The sequence below is a fragment of the Puma concolor genome, chromosome C1 (genome assembly GCF_028749965.1).
Source record: "Puma concolor isolate L17-30 chromosome C1, mPumCon1.1.hap2, whole genome shotgun sequence".
In the NCBI taxonomy this organism is placed as follows: Eukaryota; Metazoa; Chordata; class Mammalia; order Carnivora; family Felidae; genus Puma; species Puma concolor.
The window spans coordinates 89,175,001-89,184,612 of NC_141674.1; positions in this window are offsets into that span (position 1 = coordinate 89,175,001).

A 9,612-nucleotide genomic window follows, 5' to 3' on the forward strand; every position below is an offset into this window, starting at 1 on the left:
TAGAATCATTTGAAGAATTTACCTGAAGTTTTCATAATAACAAAGATGAAGTCTAGCAAAGCCAAATATGCCTCAAAGCTTGGGTGCGTTAGAAATATACCCTGCATAAAGAAAGTATTGGTTACATTTGTAAGAGAAATAATCAGATTTAGCATGAAGGAAAGCACTAGAACCAGGTGGCAATATTTCCACAGATCTGTGTAGAAATTATTTCTCAGGCTAAAGGACCAGCACAAATACACTGATGATAGTGTATTTTACAATACTAAAGATTCTATTTTTGAGACACACAGGTAGAGTCCAGGTGAAATATTCTTCAGGTAAGGTGTGATGATCTTACTGCTTCTAATGATGAATTCCAAGATTTCCCATCAAGGCATAATATCTATGCATTCATAGACATCTTTAGGTAGCATTAGGTAAAAAAATCTGTAGAGTATATGAATCTGCCTTTCTTCTTTTCCCCAAATGTATCCACTCTGTCACTGAACCTCTGATGTTCATGCATTTGGAACTGTTCTTATAAAATCTGCAAAAAATAGGTTGATCTTTATAAATATCTATCATCCCTCTCTCTATCTGCATATTTCTCTACTTTATCCCTCTGTATACAAATTCATATACTATAAAATACTATTTTCATCCAACTATTTATCTTGGAATTTTAACTATGTCAATAAATATAGCTCTACTTCATCTTCTTTAATGACTAGATACAATACTGTAGTATAAACATAATGTTATTTATTCAAACTTCCTTCTTGAAGGGTAAAACAGTTTCCTTTTTTTTTTTTTTTTTTGCTTTTAGAAGAAAGAAGCAGGAAGGCATTTTTGAACTAATAACTTTATGTTATTTAGTGGCATAGGTTTGTCACAAAAGGACAGTGATATGATTCATAAAAAGATACCAATAGAACGAATAAAAAGATATAACTTTCTTGAATGAAATGAACAAAAAATGTATTTATTCCCTGAGCTATATAAAGCAGTAGCAGTATGGCATGCTTCAATTGGAAGAACAGACTCCTTACATTTCCCAAATTTTCTTGTCACGATACCTGAGAGAACCAACTGGGTTAACCAATATGGATCCTTCACATTGTATGTAATTTCTTCATTTTCATGTTTCAAACCACCTAGAGCTACAGATAAGTAGATATATGCAACTAAGCCTATCCTTTCCTGATATATCCACAAAAATTTCATGATTTTACGCAAGGAGGTTTTTTGGGTTTTGTTTGTTTGTTTTATTTTGTTTTACCAAGCATTCCATCATTGTTTCTTTCCCCTGATATCTCATTCTAATCAATTTAGCCAATAGGATCTGGCATCACTGGGTAGTCTCACTTCAGACACAAACCCAGGAGATTGTGCTATGCTTATGTCTCTGATGTGATTGATACCCATAGAGGGCAAATTGCAAGGTAAATAGGGCCCATATAATTGTGCAATGGAATATCCCATGCTAAAATTTAAGGAAAAATCCTAAAAATACAGGGCAAAAATAATGATGCTTTGTTAATGGCAGTGAAAGGAGACTTTTCAGAGATGGTGACATAAATACATCATGCTCTCAGATGAAAATATTTTCCAAGAATTATCTACAGGGCTGTACAACTATTGATAGTATTAATTGTAAGGGGTGGGTATTTTTTTTTTTTTCTGGAGTAAGAAACTCCTCTTTCCTGTATTAAAAATAATTTATATTAGACTTTATTTTTTAGAGCAGTTTTAGGTTCACAGCAAAACTGAGCACAAGGTAGAGATATTCTCAAGTACCCCTTGCTCCCACACGTCCATCTTGACTATATTTTAAAAATTACTTTTCTAGTCTCATTCTGACTCTGAACTTTTTCCTATGCCCTTGCTTGCAGACTAGTTGCAGGTAATTGTTGCTAAATGGGTCCAACACATTCCTGGTTGGTTATTGCATTTATATAATAGATGAGTAGGCCAATTTTTTTCTGTTGTATCACTTAGAAAAGCCACATTCAAGGCCTGAGGTGTGGATCTGCAGATGGTTTTTAAAAATGAAATTACTGGGTCAAAATTTTGATATATCTAACTTAACATTTTGATAGATACTAAAAAAATGGTTTCCCAAAAGGCTTCAATTATAGTTGTGCTCTAAGAGACTTCCCATTAATCTGTGTCTTTAAATCTCTTTGATGTTGTCAATAATTAATTCTAACCCTTTTTGCTAGGTTGACTGGCAAATATTGTATACTATTGCTATGTTAATTTGAATTTCCTTGAATAGATTAAGACTGAGCCTCTTTCCATGTTTATTGACCATTTGTGTGTTTTTTGTAAATTGCCTGTTTATATCTCTTCTCATTTTAAAATGAAGTTGTTAGTCTTTTTCTCTTTGAGTTAAGGGAGACTAGATCTATCAAATTTGAGGATGCCTACCCTCTGTATAAGATATCTACTTTGATTCTTTTGATGACAATGAAGTGGTAATTAAAAGATTTAATGAGATATGGGCTCTTTAGATTGTCTTCATTTATTTTAATTATAATGCTAAGAGTTAGCCAAATACTTTCATTTTCTCACTCCTTTCCTGGAGATGGAATTCTTTGGGAATTTTCTCAAGTTCCCCCAAACTGGTGTTAATTGTCATTTGATGATTGCTTAGCAAATGCTGTGATGGGTGAGGAAGTGGGATATATTAATGCTATTTTTGTGTTTGTTAAAGGTGAAATGGAGAGTTCGTAGTGATCTTTTATTTTTACTTATGTTATTCCCTGAAATACTTTATCCATATTATATTATAGATATGTATAAAGGAACATGCATTTTTTGTTTGTTTTTTTTTGTTTTTTGTTTTTTTTAATCAAAGAGAGCTTTGTTTACCAGAGAATTTGTAGGCACTTAAAGTTTTCTACCCTTGACATATATATATAGTCATCCTTTCTCTAGGAAGGGGCATGTGTTGACCCTAGAATAACTTGTTTAATACGAACAGATAATAATCACATTCTACTAATCATTTCAGCTTCCCATGAGAAAGAGTCATGACATGGGTTTTCCGGTTCTCAATCCCATGAAGGAAATTTTTCCAAGAATTTCTCATCCCAGTACTGTCTGTCTGTCTATTTTTTTTTTTTTTTTTTTTTTTGGTATACCAGACTATAATTTAGAGATTTTTCTCTCATGTCTTCCTGGCTCCGACTTTTGTTTATTTTACTTTAACTACAAACTTGTATGCCTCAGTGCACAGAGTATTTAAATGACTTACCCTTTGCTGCATTAATAACAGACTTTATTTATTTATTTATATTTATTTATTTATTTATTATTTATTATTTATTTATTTATTTTTGAGAGACAGTGAGCAAGAACAGGAGAGAGGCAGAGGAAGAGGGAGAAAGAGAATCTTAAGCAGGCTCCACACCCAGCGCAGAGCCCATCACTTAGTTGATCTCACTACTGTGAGATCATGACCTGAGCCAAAATCAAGAGTAGACCATTTAACTGACTGAGCTACCTAGGTGCTCCAAGAGATTTAGTTGTAATAGTGTAAACCTTTTGGTTAGAATTCATCAATTTGTTTAGAAACATTGTTGCATCAAACTGTAGTTTTCTTTAAATGGAATTCATGAAAGACATTCTGAACATACAGCTAGATAAGGAAGTAGGGTGCATGCTGAAGTTGATTTTGTTCCTAATTATTGAAATAAAGTTATTCAAAACTTTTTAAAACTTTTTCAAATGTAAAATAAACGGGGTCCTTTTTTTTGAACATAATTATATATTTGCTTTCAAAACATTTTTTTAATCTTGAGTAGTTTGTATAATGCTACCTAATTGTTCTTAATTTATTAGTAAAAGTACCTGCTCCAGGGTCTTCCTTCTGAGATTGAGTTTAAAAATTTTTGGGCGCCTGGGTGGCGCAGTCGGTTAAGCTTCCGACTTCAGGCAGGTCACGATCTCGCGGTCCGTGAGTTCGAGCCCCGCGTCAGGCTCTGGGCTGATGGCTCGGAGCCTGGAGCCTGTTTCCGATTCTGTGTCTCTCTCTCTCTCTGCCCCTCCCCCGTTCATGCTCTGTCTCTCTCTGTCCCAACAATAAATAAAAATGTTGAAAAAACAATTAAAAAAATTTTTTTAAAGAAGTATGTATTAGAACCAATTTCCAATTTTGTGGAGACAATAATTTTTGGACTAAAAGACATCATTTCTTCAGCATTTAGTATGTGGCAGTCACTATACTAAATGATTCCATACATGATGATACTAAATCCTTGCAGAAATTCCATGGGGAACTTATCATAATCTCTATCCTACAGTTGAGGAAACTGAGGTTCAAGGAAATAAAAATACTTTTCAGAGTCTCACAGCTGGTAAATGATGGACTCATCCAATACATCCAATTCTCAACCACTGAGCTTTATGCCTTTCCTGACTTAGCAGGCCTATAGTAGAGATATGTTTGCTATAAGAGAACCTCCTAGATTCAGGTGGCTTACATTTTCTCCATCTTTCAAATTGAACAAGTTGTTTTTGTAGCTCATGTTAAATTAGTCTGTTCTTCTATGAAATAAAATAATATTCATTCTACAATGATCTCCATTACCTATACAACTTTTTATAATTAGGACATTTATCCATACATAAATGTTAAAAATAATTACTTAAAAATTAACGGGGCCACCTGGGTGGCTCAGTCGGTTGACTGCCAGACTTTTGATTTCAGCTCAGGTCATGATCTCATGGTTCTTTGGATTGAGCCCCATGTCAGACTCCAAGCTGACAGCACAGAGCCTGCTTGGGATTCTCTCTCTTCTCTTCTCTCTTCCCCTCTCCCACTCTTTCTCTCTCTCTCAAAATAAATAAATAAACTTTAAAAATTACAGGCTTTTTTCTTTTGTTGTTATGATATTATATAAAGCATAATTGTTATGACTATTTATAATAAATATATCACATATATATAAGCACGTGTATAGTATGTAAAGCATAGTCTGTACATATGTCAAATATGCCTATTAAGTATACTTTAACAAAATGTGTATAATTCTGCACTATGTGCATTTTATTTTAACAGTGCTAAGATCAAAAATTTCAAAAACTAAGTTCTTACTGAATGATATATTTTTTATATTGGAGAAAACCTATCATTTTCTGTTTCCTATGAAGATTTTTTGGTTATCTTTTAAGTGATTCATGACCAGACATTGGTACTCTATCTCAGAGTGGAACAAAGAACTATTTCTTTGACAATTGAATGGCTTAGAAACTAGCAGGGTTTTAGAACCCAAAAATAGATCACCAATTTCCAGAGCAAGAAGACAATAGTGACTTCTTGCTAATGTTGAGTCTGTTCATAGGGCAGACTTTTCAAATATCAGCAATAAATGATACATGGTAAAGGAAAGAACATAGAGATAAAGGCAGAAAAAATACTCTTTGCAAAAATGAAATAATGAGCAAATTTCTCTCTGGGATATAGTTTTATATACTGTAAAGATTGTTAAGTCTTCTAATGTAAGATTTTATTGTTTCAGAGATTTATATTCTGTATAATTTATAGACACTGTAAAAACATATTGATGTAAAATTACAATATAAAGTGTTTCAGTGGTATATTACAGAATTTGATTTTTTATTTCTTTACATTTTTGTTTTGGTCTTTTTTGGGGAGTAGATTCTATGCTTTAAAAAATTCATTTCTGGGGCGCCTGGGTGGCGCAGTCGGTTAAGCGTCCGACTTCAGCCAGGTCACGATCTCGCAGTCCGTGAGTTCAAGCCCCGCGTCAGGCTCTGGGCTGATGGCTCGGAGCCTGGAGCCTGTTTCCGATTCTGTGTCTCCCTCTCTCTCTGCCCCTCCCCCGTTCATGCTCTGTCTCTCTCTGTCCCAAAAATAAATAAAAAACGTTGAAAAAAATTTTTTTCAAAAAAAAAATTCATTTCTGAGACATCTGTGGTCACTTGCACAATAGTTTCTACCCTTTATAGTCTCAGACAATTCCTCCCTCTTAATAAAAAAATAATTCATAAATTTATTCATTGTACTATATTGTTCCAGTTTATGTGATTGAAAAAAAAAAAACTTCTATTAAAGTAAGGCAGAAAATTTTGGTGTTCTTTGGCTTACTATATCAGTGTTTCATCATAAAACCTTTGTAGTAAGTAGGCAAACAAGGGCATTTTAAGTTCTTTTACCAACTGAAAGCACATAATATTTTGTTCTGTTCAATTTATTTGAGTTATTTTGGGGCTCTTAAACACCTTCATCTATATCTTAATGCCATGATCTTTCAACTTTTTAGGTTTTATAGTATGTATTTTTTTATTTAACCAACTGTACTGTGATATAATTTGCATGCAATACAATTTGCATACATGAAGGTCAACCATTTAATGACTTTTGAGAGTCATGTACACCTGAGCATTCCCTCAATTGAGATGGAGAACATTACCATCACCTTCAAAACTTCTCAAATCCCATTCCCTTTATTCCTTTTTTCTGCCCCTGGCTCCAGACAACCATTGATTTGTTTTCTGTAACTGTGGATTGTGTTGTACTTTCCAGAATTTTCTAAAATGAAATCATGTCATGTGCATTTTTTAGCTTGCCTGGGTTCCTTACATCAGCATTAAGATTTATCCATCATTCTGTATGACTATATGCAGAATAATCTGTTCTTTGATATTACTAATATTCCATTCTTATTATAAACATCCCCTTACAAGTGGACATATATTTTCATTTCTTTTGGATAAATATTTGGGTGGAATGGCTGGGTGTAAGAATGGTGTTTGTCTAACTTTTTAAGAAAGTGCCAGATACTTTCCCCAGTCGTATCATTATTAATTTCTACCAGCAGTGGGAGGTATTGAAATGAGATAGTAAGCAGCAGTTCCATTTACTCCATATCCTCACTAACACTTGTTATTGTCAGTCTTTTTTTTTTTTTTTTAATTTCAGCGATTCTAGTGTAATAGTGTATAATGGATAGGCTGCATGTACATGGCCAGTAAACAGTAATGGACGGGAGTGTGTATGTGTGTGTATTTGAAAGGGGGGAAGATAAAACCACCGAATTTGAAATTCACTGTCCTTTCATGAGTCATTATGTTCTTACTGGATAATTGTTTATTTTTTCTGTGTGTGTATGAAATGATTTTATAAATCGGTATCCAATTATTCATTATTTATTATTATTATTAGTAGTATTAGTATTAGTATTATTGAACATAAGAGTTCTTTATATATTCTGGGTACAAGTCCTTTGCCAGATAAAAGTTTGGGGAATATTTCTCCCATCTAGTGGCTTGTATTTTAATTTTCTTAATAGTTTCTCTAAAGGAGAAGTTTTTAATATTAATAAAGTCAATTTATTAATATTTTATGGTTTGGATTTTCTGTCTTATCTAAGAAAACACTGCCTACCTTAAGCAGAAATGTTTTCTGTTTTATCTTAGAAATATTGTATTTTTAACTAATACATTTATTTTATTATTTTTTTAATGCTTATTTATTTTTTGAGAGAAAGAGTGTGAGTGGGGGAGGAGCAGAGAGAGGGAGACACAGAATCAGAAGCTGACTTCAGGCTCCGAGCTGTCAGCACAGAGCCCGACGCAGGGCTCGAACTCACAAACCATGAGATCATGACCTCAGCCAAAGCTGGATGCTTACCAACTGAGTCACCCAGGCGCCCCTTAACTAATACATTTAGACTTATACTTTTGATTTAATTTTTATCCATGAGTTAGGTGAAGATTGATGTCCCTTTTATACATGTGAATAGCCAGTGTCCCAACACCATTTATTGAAAACTTCTCTGTCCACATTGAATTGATTTTTAACCTGTCAAAAATCAAACAACCTACCATACAAATCTACACGCAAACACACAATCACTAATTCTATTTCCTTGAAAACCTTTTTTGCTCCACTGATATATATGTCTGTTTTTATACTCATATGACAGTGTCTTGATTTTGGTAGCTTTCCAGTTAGTCTGGAAATCCAGTACTGGGATTCCTTTAGTTTTGTTCTCTTTTGAAATTGCTTTTGTCATTCTATATCACTTGCATTTCCATATAAATTTTTAAGTGACTTCAATTTCTACAGAAAATCTATTGACATTTAGTTGATATTGCACTGATTCTATAAACCAAGTTAGTGAAAAGTGGCATTTTAACAATACTGAATATTTCAATCCCATTGTTGTCCTGAAATCTTTAAGAAAATTATCTTCTACATCTTTTCTTATATTTATTCCTAAGAATTTTATTCTTGTCTGTATTGTAAAGGTTAATATATAGTTTACATTTTTAAATTCAACTTTTCAAGTTTTTTTCTAATATATGGAAATGCATTGATTTAAAAATTTTTTAAATGTTTATTATTTTTGAGAGAGAGAGAGAGAGAGAGGAAGTACAAGCAGCACAAGCAGGGGAGGAGCAGATAGAGAGGGAGACACAGAATCCAGAGCAGGATTCAGGCTCTGAGCTGTCATCACAGAGCCTGATGCAAGGCTTGATGTGGGGCTTGAACCCGTGAATTGTGAGATCATGACCTGAGCTGAAGTCGGATGCTTAACTGACTGAGCCACCCAGGTGCCCCTGGAAATGCATTGATTATTGTAGATTAGACTTATATCTTGCAACTTTGCTAAAATCACTCATTAATTCTCAATAAGTTTGCTGATTCCTTAGGATTTCATATTCAATAATTATATAGCTTACAAATGTAGACAGTTTTAACTTCCTCTTTAATGTATAAAACTTTGGAGTTTTTTGCTTGTCTTATTGCTCTTCAGTACAATATTGATTGGAAGTGGTGGGTGCAGGCATTTGCTTTTTTCCTTTTTTTAGGGGAAAAGTAGCAATATTCTACAGTTAAATATTATACTAGCTGTAGGTTTTTCATATATGTCCTTATTAAGTTACAGAATTCCCTTCTAATCCTACTTTGCTGAGAATTTTTAATCAAATGGCAATTGAATTTTGTTAAATGCTTTTCTCTTCACCTATAAAAATTATCATAACATCTTGTCCTTTTTTTTTAATTGATGTGGAGAATAACATTGTTTGGTATTTATATGTTAAGCTATTTTGCATAGTAGCAAATGCCCTACATGGTTATGGCACATTATCCTTTTTACATCTTGTTGGCTGTGATTTATTAATATTTTGCCAAATATTTTTGCACCTATATTCAAGGACTCTGTTTTAATGTTTATTTATTTTTGAGAGAGAGACAGATTGTGAGTGGGGGATGGTTGGAGAGGGAGGGAGACACAGAATCTGAAGTGGGCTCCAGACTCTGAGCCTATAGCACAGAGCCCAATGTGGGGCTTGAACTCACAGTGAGATCAGACCTGAGCTGAAGTTGTATGCTTAACCAACTGAGTTACCCAGGTGCCCCATCAGGGACTCTGTTTTAAAAAATATTTTGAATATCTTTGTCTGACTTGCATGTTACACAGGTGTAAAAGACAGATAAAAAGTATTTCTTCATTCTACAATTTTGAAAAAAGTTTATGCACGTTTTGCATTATTTTCTTCTTTGCATGTGTGAAAGGATTTACAGGCGAGGGGTGCCTGGGTGGCTCTGTCGGTTAGGCTTCCGACTTCGGCTCAGGTAATGATCTCGTGGTT